Here is a 14,721-nt window from a genome sequence, read left to right as displayed (position 1 = left end):
GTTTAACACAGAGGATACTGTTTTGTCATATTGATGCAGTGGTGGTAAATTTCTGAACAAGTAGAGACTGAAGTTACAGGTAACAAATCAATTGAGGCTATGTTAGTGCAATTTAGAAAAGGTCTAAATAAGGTAATGAATGAATGATATTCATATGGAGAGTCTAAGACAGAGCAAGAACTTCAAATGACCTATAAACATTCAAAGTATTTATTTCTCTTTAGTTTTAGTATGAAGTGTTGAAATATGCAATTAGCTCATGGTATGCATGTATTCAAATGACCTATTAACCTAAATATTCAACCAGTCAGATCACTCTACTCCCTGACTAGTCTAGTTCAACTGGTCAGGAGTTTGATTTATGTCTCTGCTCAGATACATAGTTTAGAAACTATTTAAATAAGTTTCTTTCCGTATGTGTCATTGGAACTCTTGAGATTTATAATACTTTACACATACCAGAGGGCAATTAGTGAGAAGTCAAAGTAATTGAAAGATGATCTACATTTAAATACCAAATACAATTACTGCTGAATTCTGTTTGAATTTATTCCATTAATCACCAGAGCCAATATGCCTCCTCTTTCAAATATTTTCTAATTCAAAGTTATAACTCTCATAAAGGTGAGTTTGATGAGATCTTATCAAGTTACAGATAGGGCAGTCTTTCCATACCAGAAAAAAAAAACCAGAAAATGACTGGTTTTATATATTGTTCCATTTCATGTTACTCTTTTCTCTATAATACTACTACTAATATTTATTGAATAGATGGCATATGCCAGACACAGTGCCAAGCATGTTGTATTTTATCTAATTTAAACATCACATAAGGATTAAATATTTTTTTACATGAAGAAACTAAGTCTAGGAGAGATTAAATAACTTGCCCCAAATCATGTAGCTGGTCATCAGTTCCTTTATTTAAACAGGTCTGTCTGCTTCTATAATCCACGATTTAAAAATTCTGTAATTCTGTCTACATTTCACTCCTCCCATGTACATTTCACTGTTTCCAGAGGCACTTGCCCTGAAGGCCAAGCTATAGATACTAGCCATAAGTTTCAGAGACTGATTCTCTGACAGTTATGTGGAATACTGCTCCTACTTCCTATGTTGCATACAGAGTCTGCTAGACTGTGCGGCATTTTGCACCCATTTCCTGTTTCCCTCCTCCTTCCCTCTAGATTTGGCATGCAGAACTCTCAGACAGGGCGTTATGGATTTCCTTTTAATCCTTTACAACCTACTTTGCTTCGCCAGTTTCTCCAGTCAAGTCCACCTTGTTTCCTTGAGTCCAGGAACTAAGGATAAACTAAAAATATAACAAATTTAATCTAAAATTTTAGTAGTTTAATGTAACAAAGAATTTGCTCTGTCCTCACCCTATTTGTCTGGTGATGGTTTGACAAATTCTCACCCTATATGTCCAGTGATGGTATGATTCACATGGTCACTCAAGGACTCAGGCTGATAGGAGTTTACCATCTCCAAGGCAAGAAATAGAGAGAGGCTAGTGAATTATAACTGAATTGTTTTTTTCTCTCTCATCCTAGAAGTAATACACAGAATTCAATATTTATAAAAATTATAATCTTTGTGATATATGTATACAGTGTTAGTGACATATGTATATATTCATAAATCAGGTAGATTAATCTCATTGTCAAATACAAAAGGATTTTATGGAAGTCACAAAATCAGGGAATCTAGTCAATGGTGGAACCAACACTGAAATCCAAGTCTTCCCTCTTCTCTTACAGTCTCCGTCCAATATATCACATTGTCTCAGCAGGCTAAGACTTACAAATATACTCTTACATGTCAACTTGATGTTTTTGATTACAATTATAAAGACGTGCAACAATGGACTGGTTCCAAATAGGAAAAGGAGTGTGTCAAGTCTGTATATCATCACCCAGATTATTTAACTTATATGCAGAGTACATCGTGTGAATTACCAGATTGGATGATGCACAAGCTGGAATCAAGATTGCAGGGAGAAATATCATAACCTCAGATATGCAGATAACACTACCCTTATGGCCGAAAGAGAAGAAGAACTAAAAAGCCTGTTGATGAAAGTGAAAGAGAGTGAAAAAGCTGGCTTAAAGCTCAACATTCAGAAAACGAAGATCATGGCATCTGATCCTGTCACTTCATGGCAAATACATGGGGAAAGTGTAGAAACAATGATAGACTTTATTTTTGAGGGGCTCCAAAATCACTGCAGATGGTGACTGTAGCCATGAAATTAAAGGATGCTTGCTCCTTGAAAGAAAAGCTATGACCAACCTAGACAGCATATTAAAAAGCAGAGGCATTACTTTACCAACAAACATGTGTCTAGTCAAAACTATGGTTTTCCCAGTAGTCATGTATGGATATAAGAATTGGACTATAAAGAAAGCTGAGTGCCGAAGAATTGATGCTTTTGAACTGTAGTGTTGGAAAAGACTCTTGAGAGTTCCTTGGACTGCAAGGAGAACAAACCAGTCCATCCTAAAGGAAATCAATCTTAAATCTTCATTGCAAGGACTGATGCTGAAGTTGAAACTCCAATACTTTGGCCACCTGATGCGAAAAACTGGCTCATTGGAAAAGACCCTGATGCTGGGCAAGATTGAAGGCAGAAGAAGGGGCCGACAGAGGATGAGATGGTTGCATGGCATCACCGACTCAATGGACATGAGTTTGAGCAAGCTCCAGGAGTTGGTGAAGCTTGGTGTGCTCCAATCCATGGGGTCGCGAAGAGTCGGACACGACTGAGAGTCTGAACTGAACTGATAAAGATCTTTAAGGAGTATTCTGGTCACAGTGAGGATGTTCATTCAAAAAACAAAGTTACTGCTGCTTTCCAGTCATGCTCTTCCCATTTGGTTTGTTTCAATGTTTGTCACATTATAGTTATCTCCATGGTGATAAACTGTGATATTGCAAAAATCTAGCTAAATCAGGCTGGAAGGAAAAGATGCCTATAGAACAAAGGGCTTCTTGTGTATACATAAATAACCTTGTAATCATAGATTATGAGAAAGTTTAAAGAAAAATGAAAGCACACTATAAGGAGGAGTCTAATAATCATATACGATATAAAAAGAAGAAGAAATTGGTAATTTCATTTTGCAATGGCCCTAGATGCAATCAACTGAACAATCAGCTCTCACTATAGAAAACGACCATCTTTTCAGGCTATTGGCAGTACTTCAGAGATAAAAGTAGTATCATTTTGATACGATAGAAAAAATTATATACTCCTGAGATCTTCTAAAAACTGTACCAAAATTATGAATAAAAAACAGTATTTTAGTTCTCCTCTCTTCAGTGCCAGAAGATATACTTTGTAAAGCTACTTCACTTAATGGAGTAAGGAAAATTCATGAGCATGTTTGCCTCACACTGTAGACTGTGTCATCTTTGGGAAATGCACCCTTTTCTTTTTGAAATTTACCATATTTCTGCTATTTGCAACAGAATTCCATATGCAAAAAATTAAAATGTATGGGGCCATATGTTAACAGATGAATATGCTACATGCCCTGTTTCTTCTTGGAGACTATTATGAGTGACTTTGCCAAACAAGTAAGTTGGATAAACTTTCCTGATCATTAAAAGAGAAGATTTGTTTAATCACCTTGAGCCACTCTCCATTCCAGTACATTAAAAAACCTGAAAATTATGCATGTATTTATCTATTAAATTAATGTTTGCTGAGTTTTTAATGTATAAAAGCACAAGTCTGGTTTTTATAGCCCATAGTTTTGGCAGTCAATAAGTTTATTTATTTAAATTTTCTAATATACACTTTAAAAAAGTTACTTTATATTTTAAAGTTATTACAAAATATTGACTATATTCTCCACCTTGAACAATATATCCTTGAGCCTATCTTGAACCCAACAGTTTGTACTTCCTACTTCTCAATACTATATTGCTCCCCCACCTCACTGGTTACCACTACTTTATTCTCTGTATCTGCGAGTCTGCTTCTTTTTCGTTATATTCACGTTTATTGTATTTTTAAATTTCCACATATAAATGACACAGTGTCTTTCTCTGATTTACTTCACTTAGCATAATGCCCTCCACCCATATTGCTGTAAGTGGAAAATTTTCAATTTTTTTTAACAGCTAAGCAGTATTTCATTCTGTATATATAATTTGGAGCCCTATAACAAGGTCACAAGTGTGCAGCACTGTACAAAGGTCACAGGATAAGAATCTCTGTAACTGACTAAGCCCCATAGCAACTGTTGCCAAGAGCCTCAGGATCTAACCAGGCCAGTTCCCTGACCCTATATATAGCATCTTAACCAATCACCTAATGCCACCATTCCAGTAGGAATTTTCTGTGTTTTGAAACTATAAAAATTGGCTGCAAACATGCAAAAGTGTTCTGCTCTACCTTGAGCTGGCCCACTGTTCTAACAGCATCTCCCACTCTAACAAAACTTTATTCTCCTCTCATTCTGCCCATGTCTGAAAATTATTTTCTAACCCATGCAGGGACCACGACGTATATACCACATTGTCTTTATTCACATATCTGTTGATGGACATAGATTTCTTCTAAAGGTACATATAACTTTACTACATGTATTCAAAGATACATGTAACTCATGTAAATCATGCTGCTATGCACATTGAGATGTATGTATCTTTCCAAATTAATTTTTTTTTCTTCAGATGTATATTCAAGAATGGGTATACCCATTCTGCATGGCAATTCACTGCAATATACTTGCTTGGAGAATCCCCACTGACAGAGGAACCTGGCTGGTTACAGTCTATATGGTTGCAAAGAGTCAGGCTAGATTGAGCCACTAAACATCACATGCATGGTAGTTTTATTTTTAGCTTTTTGAGAATTCGCCATACTGTCTGCCACAATAGCTGCTTCAATTTACGTTCCCACGAACAGTGTACAAACGTGACAATCCCCATTGGCATCACTGATCAGCTCGCCGCTATCGCTCACAGGCCCCTTAGGCAACCCTCGGGCAAAGAGGGAACCTAGCTGGGCCAAATCAGTGAGGACACCACCGAGAGGCAGCCCCAGGAGACTCCCTGGTGTGTGTCTTCCTTAGCGCCTAGCCTCCCTCCCCATCTCATCTACTGAAGCTGCTCACCAGAAGCACCGCCAGGGTGGGGACCCAGGAGCTCACTGGGAACCAGCAACTGCGCCGTTGTCCCGCCTCAACCACCCAATGCAAGGCCTGGAGTGCCCAAGGCAGAGCCTGGGAAGCCCTCACTCCCAGAGGCAGGCTGGCAGAGCTGCGGGGTGCCCAGCCCCAGCCCTTCGCAGGGAGGGCTCTCCAGACCCCACCCTGCAGCGGAAAACATGAAGCTACTATCTGCTGCTCCAGAGAAGCCCGGTCCCCAACGCCTTTCATACCCTTGGAGAGACCACTGGGCAGGCCAGTTCCACACCCCTGCCTTTGGCACGGAGAGGTGAGGGGCTTCGGACCAGAGACAGAAGAGCTGCCGCACCCACTACGAACATCAGTCCTCCGCCCGGCAGGGCCTAGAGACGTTAACATCACCACATCTGTGGATCCAGGTATGGTCATTGTAGCAATTCGGATTCTTCCAATCTAGGAATGTTGGAATCTTTGCATCTGTTTGTGTCTTCTTCAGTTTCTTATAGTTTTGGAGTACAGGTATTTTGCCTCCTTACAGTTATTTAATTTTACCTAATATATTCTTTCTCTGCAAATACATGCTTACACAAGAATATACAGTCACACCCCAGAAGAACATTTGAGAGTCATCAGATACTCTAAAATTATACTAGATCAGAAGATACATTATACCAAGTCATGTCCAAATTATGGAAAATTTCAAAATAGTGAAAAGGTGAACAAATTCAGAATATGAATGTATTCAGGCATGCTCAGTCGGGGTTGGACTCTGCCACCCGGTGGACTGTAGTCTGCCAGTCTCCTCTGTCCATGGGATTCTCCAGACAAGAATATTGGAGTGGGTTGCCATGCCCTCCTCCATAGGATCTTCCTGATTGAAACCAGGGATTGAAACCACATTTCCTTTGTCTCCTGCATTGCAGGTGGGTTCTTAACCACTTGAGCCATAGGGGAATTATTGCCAATTAGCTGTCTTATCCCATGGGGTCTGGAAGAGTGAGGACTCAGGGACTGAGCAACATCTGTCATATCAATTAAATAATGTCAAAGAAAAACTATCATCTTTTCTCAGTACTATTGTGTGTGTGTGTGTGTATGTGTGTGTGTGTGTGTGTGTGTACACTAAAAAGGGAGAATAAAAATAAATTTTAGACTAAAGACCAGTCATTTAGTGGAATAAATTTATTTTTATGAAACATTGTCAAAAACCAACACTAGTCTATACACTGATATTTGTAAAACACTGATAAAGGGCTTGGAATCTCAGGCCTTTTAAACAAAACTTTTTATTCTTCCAGTTTTATTGAAATATAATTAACTACATGGCACTGTATGAGTTCAAGGTGTGCAGCATAATTTGTTATTTAATGCATTATCACAATGAGTTTAGTAAACCGATTATCTCATATAAGTATAAAGTAAAGAAATAAAAGATGAATAATGCAATTTTTATGTTATTTTGTGTTTGACACCATATTTTACATCTTTTTGTCTTGTGTATCACTTAATGATGTATTGTGGATATAGATTATTTTACTGCTTTTGTCTTTTAACCTTCCTACTAATTTTATATGCGGTTGATTTTCTACCTCCACAGTACATTTGCCTTTACCAATGAGCTTTTTCCTTTTTAAATTTTTATGTTTTTAGTTCTGGCCTTTTCTTTTTCACTTAGATGTACCTTTACATTTTCTTATAAAGCTAGTTTGGCAATGGTTGTAAGTTTTACCCTTTCTCACTTTAAATATTCCACACCATTCCTTTCTGACTAGCAATTTCTGTTGAAAAGTCAGCTTCTTGCCTTATGGGAGTTCCCTTGTATATAACTTATTGCTTTCCCCTGCTGCTTTTAATATTCTCTCTTTATCTCTAAATTTTGCCACTTTAAGTGTAACCTGTCTTGGTGTGATCTTTTTTGGGTTGATCGTGTTTGGGACTTTGTGTTTTCTGCACCTGAATGCATGTTTCCTTACCCTGGCTAAGGAAGTTTCCAGCCATGATATTTTCAAATATGTTCTCTGCACCCCTCTCTTTTCTCCTTCTGGGATCTTTATAATAAGAAATGTTGGTACGTTTGATGCTGTCACTGGATCTTTTCAATTTTCCTCATTTATTTACTTTTTTTTCTGTTCAGCTTGATGAATTGCGTATGGGAATTCTCTGTACTAACTTTGGATAAAAATATATTTAAAATCAAAAAGTCTCCTATGTACCTCTATATCTTTCCACTTCTTCATCAGTACACTTATTTAATATCTCAGTTTATTAATTTTTCATTTACTTTTAAAAACCCATTCAAATTTGGTCCCAGTGTTCTACCAAAACAACTCTCAATACAATTGCCAATGACCTCCATATTCAGTTCAGAGGACATATTTTAGTACTTGCTTTACACAGGGCTTCCTTACTTAAGGAGCTACTTTTCTATTGGCCTCTAAAGTAATATGTTCTCCTGACTTTCCTCCTTTACTTCTGTTACTTCTCCATATCTGTTGCAGGCTTATTAGTGTTGGCATTACTCAATCCTAAATATTAGAATTATGATACTTTTATTCTATATATTAATAATTCACAATCTAGTGTCTTTAATGCAAAGCCTTCTATGAGTCCTATATTTTCAAGTATCTTCTGAACTTTGGTTCACGTGTACCTCAAACTCCATATTGTCATTTCAGAATTTATTTCCTGTTATTCTTTTCTCAGTCTCAGTCTCAGTTCAGTCGCTCAGTTGTGTCTGACTCTTTGCAACCCTGTGAACCGCAGCACGCCAGGCCTCCCTGTCCATCACCAACTCCCAGAGTCCACCCAAACCCATGTCCATTGAGTTGGTGATGCCATCCAACCATCTCATTCTCTGTCGTTCCCTTCTCCTCCTGCCCTCAATCTTTCCCAGCATCAGGGTCTTTTCAAAAGAGTTAGCTCTTCACATCAGATGGCCAATGTATTGGAGTTTCAGCTTCAACATCAGTCCTTCCAATGAACACCCAGGACCGATCTCCTTTAGGATGGACCGGTTGGATCTCCTCGCAGTCCAGGGGACTCTCATTCAAGTATCTTCTGAACTTTGGTTCATGTGGACCTCAAACTCCATATTGTTATTTCAGAGTTTATTTCCTGTTATTCTTTTCTCAGTTATTCTTTTAGGCCTTCTTATTTTGGTCAGTGAAAGCCACCTTCATCCAAATAGCAACTCAGGGTCCTAAAACTCTTCTGAGATGTTTTACCTTTACTCAATATGCTAAATCTATCTTCAGTTCCTAAAATGATTTAATTCTAGTCTTCACATTCAGTTGTTAATCTCTGTTTTTTTAATGCCAACCACCCTAGTCCACATCGCCACTAATCCTTGCCTAGAGTTCAGCAAGAAAATATTAGTTAGCCTTCTTCCATACATGCTAATATCCTTTCCAATATGTTCTCCATAATGCTGCTAGAGTATTCTGTTCAAACAGAAAATTGTTTATATCACACTCCTATTTAAAACTATTTAGTATTGTTTTGCGGAGAAGGCAATGGCACTCCACTCCAGTACTCTTGCCTGGAAAATCCCATGGATGGAGGAGCCTGGCGGGCTGCAGTCCATGGGGTCGCTAAGAGTCGGCATGACTGAGCGACTTCACTTTCACTTTTCACTGTCATGCACTGGAGGAGGAAATGGCAACTCACTCCAGTGTTCTTGCCTGGAGAATCCCAGGGATGGGGGAGCCTGCTGGGCTGCTGTCTATGGGGCCTCACAGAGTCGGACACGACTGAAGTGACTTAGCAGCAGCAGTATTGTTTTGAAAAAAAAAAAAAAGAGAGAGAAAATTGGTAATTTTAACTTGTGAAATAAAGCCTCCCTCCTTTTCAGCATCAACGTATTTCACATTCCATGTTACTTTTTTCTCTAAATTAACCTTCTTTGACCTCCATAAATCTGCCACGAGTCTTCTCTGTTTTACATCTTTGGAAATTTATGCCATGGGTGATTGTGATCATAAAAGAATATGAATAAGAACATGGTGTCAAATAACAGAGATGTATATGTGAATCTCTGATTTATTTATCCTGTGATTTAAAGGAACTTCCTTATCACTTTTAAGCTTTATTTTCTTCATCATTAAAATGGAGCTAGTAGTAATAATTGCCTTGTAGATCTCCCAAGTGAATTAAATAAAATGAAACAGAATAACTAGCTAAATTCCAACAAGTAAGCCACTGCTTTTGTGCCTTTAGACAAGTCACTTACCATTTGAAGATTTTACATTACTCCCCACTGAAGAAAAAATATATATCTTGGACTGTATATGTTATATAGTGAGTGCATGCAGAACATTGATAGTAATTGCTTAATAATGTTTAAAATATGGAATTAATAATAAGAAGTAATAATTTCCCTTTTTGATTTCTATTTTTGAATAAAGAGTTATTTTTAAATGATGTTTGTGTTCTCATGCTCAGTCATGTTTGATTCTTTGTGACCCCATAGACTGTGGCTCGCTAGGCTCCTTCAGTTCAGTTCAGTTCAGTTCAGTCACTCAGTTGTGTCCGACTCTTTGCGACCCCGTGAATCGCAGCACACCAGGCCTCCATGTCCAGCCCATGGGATTTTTCAAACAAGAATACTGGAGTGGTTGCCACTTCCTCTTTCAGAGGATCTTCCTGACCATGCATCAAATCCATGTCTCCTGAATTGGCAGGTGGATTCTTTACAAATGAGCTACCTGGGAAGCCCATTTTGAATGATACCACTAGCCAAATATTATAAATAGCCTGTATAATATTCTTCATATTATGGATAATGAAAATTCAGAAATTATGTGCTTTAGTTTTACCAGTTCTCCATAAACTTAATATGCCTGTGAATCCCCTAGGGGGCTCTTAAAACCACAAACTGATTCAATTAGTTCTGGGATGATATCCAAAATTCTGCTTTTCTAGTAAGTTCCTGGGTGATGCTGGGATTCCCACCTTTAATTTGCATTTTAGACATACAAGTATGTATGGATAAAGGACACCATCATAAGCATAAACCAACCTATCAATGCTAACTGGAGCACTCTGTATTTTTAAGTTGATGATGAACTATGAAAAAAAGGAATATAAAAATGCATGTATCCTTCTTATCATGGTAATTGAAAAATGACGTTAGCTTTTCAAAAGAAAGATAATGGAAGTCCTGTTAAAACAATTTACATGGTGCTGGCTGATACAAAACAAATGCAAAGTAAGAGTATGTTGTATATATTAGTCCAGTTCAGTTCAGTTCAGTCGCTCAGTAGTGTCCAACTCTTTGAGACCCCATGAATCACAGCACTCCAGGGCTCTCTGTCTATCATCAACTCCCGGAGTTCACCCAAACTCATGTGCATTGAGTCAGTGATGCCATCCAGCCATCTCATCCTCTGTCGTCCCCTTCTTTTCCTGCCCCCAATGCCTACCAGCATCAGGGTCTTTTCCAATGAGTCAACTCGTCACATGAGGTGACCAAAGGAATGGAGTTCCAGCTTCAAATCAGTCCTTCCAATGATCATCCAGGACAGATCTCCTTTAGGATGGACTGGTTGGATCTCCTTGCAGTCCAAGGGACTCTCAAGAGTCTTCTCCAATATCACAGTTCAAAAGCATCCATTCTTCGGCACTCAGCTTTCTTCACAGTCCAACTCCCACATCCATACATGACCACTGGAAAAACCATAGCCTCGACTAGACGGACCTTTGTTGGCAAAGGTCTCTGCTTTTTAGTATGCTATCTAAGTCGGTCATAACTTTCCTTCCAAGGAGTAAGCATCTTTTAATTTCTTGGCTGCAATCACCATCTGCAGTGATTTTGGAGCCCCAAAAAATAAAGTCTGACACTGTTTCCACTGTTTCCCCATCTATTTCCCATGAAGTGATAGGACTGGATGCCATGATCTTCGTTTTCTGAATGTTGAGCTTTAAGCCAACTTTTTCACTCTCCTCTTTCACTTTCATCAAGAGGCTCTTTAGATCCTCTTCACTTTCTGTTATAAGGGTTGTGTCATCTGCATATCTGAGGTTATTAATATTTCTCCTGGCAATCTTGATTCCAGCTTGTGCTTCTTCCAGCCCAGTGTTTCTCATGATGTACTCTGCATAGAAGTTAAATAAGCAGGATGACAATATACAGCCTTGACATACTCCATTCCCTATTTGGAAGCAGTCTGTTGTTCCATGTCCAGTTCTAACTGCTGTTTCCTGACCTGCATACAGGTTTCTCAGGTGGTTAGGCTTAGGTTTCTAATCCTAACCCTATCCCTAACCCTAACCCTAAAACCGTTACCCTAACCCTAACCCTACCCCTACCCCTAACAGGGTTAGTCAGGTCAGGTGGTCTGGTATTCCCATATCTTTCAGAATTTTCCAGTTTATTGTGATCCACACAGTCAAAGGATTTGGCATAGTCAGTTAAGCAGAAGTAGATGTTTTTATGGAACTCTCTTGCTTTTTTGATGATCCAGTGGATGTTGGCAATTTGATCTTTGGTTCCTCTGCCTTTTCTAAAACCAGATTAAACATCTGGAAGTTCATTGTTCACGTATTGCTAAAGCCTGGCTTGGAGAATTTTGAGCATTACTTTACTAGTGTGTGAGATGAGTGCAGTTGTGCAGTAGTTTAAGCATTCTTTAGGATTGTCTTTCTTTGGGATTGGAATGAAAACTGACCTTTCCAGTCCTGTGGCCACTGCTGAATTTTCCAAACTTGCTGGCATATTGAGTGCAGCACTTCCATAGCATCATCTTTCAGGATTTGAAATTGCTCAGTTGAAATTCTATCACCTCCACTAGCTTTGTTCATAGTGTTGCTTCCTAAGGCCCACTTGACTTCACGTTCCAGGATGTCTAGCTCTACGTGAGTGATCACAGCATCATGATTATCTGGGTCGTGAAGCCCTTTTTGGTACAGTTCAGTGTATTCTTGCCACCTCTTCTTATTATCTTCTGCTTTTGTTAGGTACCTACCATTTCTGTCCTTTATTGAGCCCATCTTTGCATGAAATATTCCCTTAGTTCTCTAATTTTCTGGAAGAGCTCTCTAGTCTTTCCCATTCTGTTGTTTTCCTCTATTTCTTTGCATTGATCGCTGAGGAAGGCTTTCTTATCTCTCCTTGCCATTCTTTGGAACTCTGCATTTAGATGCTTGTATCTTTCCTTTTCTCTTTTGCTTTTCACTTCTCTTCTTTTCACAGCTATTTGTAAAGCCTCCTCATACAGCCATTTTGCTTTTTTCCATTTCTTTCTTGAGGATGGTCTTGCTCCCTGACTCCTGTACACGAACCTCTGTCCATAGTTCACCAGAGATTCTGTCTATCAGATCTAGTCCCTTAAATCTATTTCCCTTCCACTGCATAATCAAAAGGGATTTGATTTAGGTCATACCTGAATGGACTAGTAGTTTTCCCTAGTTTCTTCAATTTAGGTCTGAATTTGGCGATAAGGAGTTCTTGATCTGAACCACAGTCAGCTCCTGGTCTTGTTTTTGCTGACTGTATCGAGCTTCTCCATCTTTGGCTGCAAAGAATAAAATCAATCTGATTTTGGTGTTGACCATCTGGTGATGTCCATGTGTAGAGTTTTCTCTTGCGTTGTTGGAAGAGGGTGTTTGCTGTGACCAGTATGTTCTCTTGGTAAAACTCTATTAGCCTTTGCCTGCTTCATTCTGTACTCCAAGGCCAAATTTGCTGTATACATTTCAGATGTATAATAAATGCTTAAAATAGGATTCAGTTAATGAGTGGATTGTTGCAGAAATAATTGGGCTGAATAGGCATAATAATTGGGTATGATGCTTTCAAATTGTGGTGCTAGAGAAGATTCTTAAGAGTCCCTTTGATTGCAGGGAGATCAAACCAGTTAGTCCTAAAGGAAATCAACCTTGAACATTTACCGGAAGACTGATGCTGAAATGAAGCTCCAATACTTTGGCCACCTGATGTGAAGAGCTGATTCATTGGAAAATACTGGGGCTGGGAAAAATTGAAGGCAGAAGAAGAAAGGGTTGGCAGAGGATGAGATGCTTAGATGGCATCACTGACTCAGTGGACATGAACTTGAGCAAACTCCAGCTGATAATGAAGGACAGGGAAGCCTGGCATGTTGCAATCCGTGAGTCGCAAAGAGGCAGACATGACTTAGCAACCTAACAACAATAAAGAAAAAGAAAAGATTTGAATTGGGATTTCAAGGTTAAATGGCCATTAGATTCCTGGCACAAAGAGGAAAGAGCTGTTAGGATGGAAAATTGACATTGTTCAAAGTCTTTGAAGCAGGAATACGCACCACAGAAACAGTACACCTACAGTGACCAAGTAAAGTTCACTTGGACTTGTAGGCCTTGGAAAAGTTTGACTCAGCAATAGCATTTGACATCCTGGTAAGACTTCGTATGCTATGTGCGATTTGTCAGTAATGAGATTTTTATATGTATAAAGTCAGTATTCAATATTATTTGTATAATAACAATATTCAATTACATCTTAATTTTATTCCTTGAATGCAAAAGAAGCGACAGCTGTCATTTCATGATATTACATATTGGAGGTATGTCTCATAGGCGAATGCCATCTCTGATGTATTTAACAGTAGTTTAAAAGCTGAAAATCTTTGTGTTAAAGACTAGTACCTAACACATAGAAGATATTCTGGAAAAATACTTGTTATTTTACCAAAAGGATACCTGACCAATAGGCCAGGATACTCCTTGATAACAGAATCCTTGGTCCTAACAGATTATAGGTGAGAATGCTTTTTGTTGGAAGAAAGATAAATATAATATGGCCTTATTGTGTCAAAGACTTTAGAAAGAACCATGAATATTTATTCAAAATTCTTTCTTATTACTATCTACATTTATAATCAGAAGACTGAGATAACTAAGCAGGTAAATTTATCATTTCAGAGGGATGACCCTTGTTTGAGGTCCCTATATATCTGCCATAAAGGAGCCAGACATTTTAATAACTTCTCAAATACGTAAGGTCACAAATCATTTGAGAGATAATATTGTACAACAGTTAAAGAAATACTGTTTATAAGTGTTCTGTATTCCATGAATAGAATCTTGCAATGAGTTTTCCAGATTTGAAATAGAGGTATTTATATTGTTATGCTTTTACCTAGCTGTTGTCCCAAGTACCAATGTGATGCTTTTCAGATTAAATTAGTGTTCCAATATTGCAGACTTTAAGTTCTTATGCCACTCTTAAACTAGCAATGTAATTAGATACATTACGTCCTGATATTTATTATTAATGGGAAGACAATAAAGTAGGTGATTAAACATTTGCTAGTTATTCTTGCAATCATTAGACAGCCTCCTGAGGAGGCCAGGTTCAATAACATGTCACCAATTTGATAAAATCTTAATGAGTCATTAACTGGTTGTGGAATTGTGAGCTATAGAGCTGAGTTATTTTGCTGGTCATAAGAAAAACATTGAGGTTAAGAAACATGTAATAATTTGGGTCACCTTTATTAGGACAAATGAATATGTATATCCTAATGCTAGTTTTTCTTTTTTTTTTTTAATTTTTAGTTTTTTATTTTTTAAATTTTAAAATCTTTAATTCTTACATGCGTTC

This window comes from Ovis canadensis, chromosome 21, assembly GCF_042477335.2.
Source record: "Ovis canadensis isolate MfBH-ARS-UI-01 breed Bighorn chromosome 21, ARS-UI_OviCan_v2, whole genome shotgun sequence".
NCBI lineage: Eukaryota > Metazoa > Chordata > Mammalia > Artiodactyla > Bovidae > Ovis > Ovis canadensis.
This window is presented reverse-complemented; position numbering follows the sequence as displayed.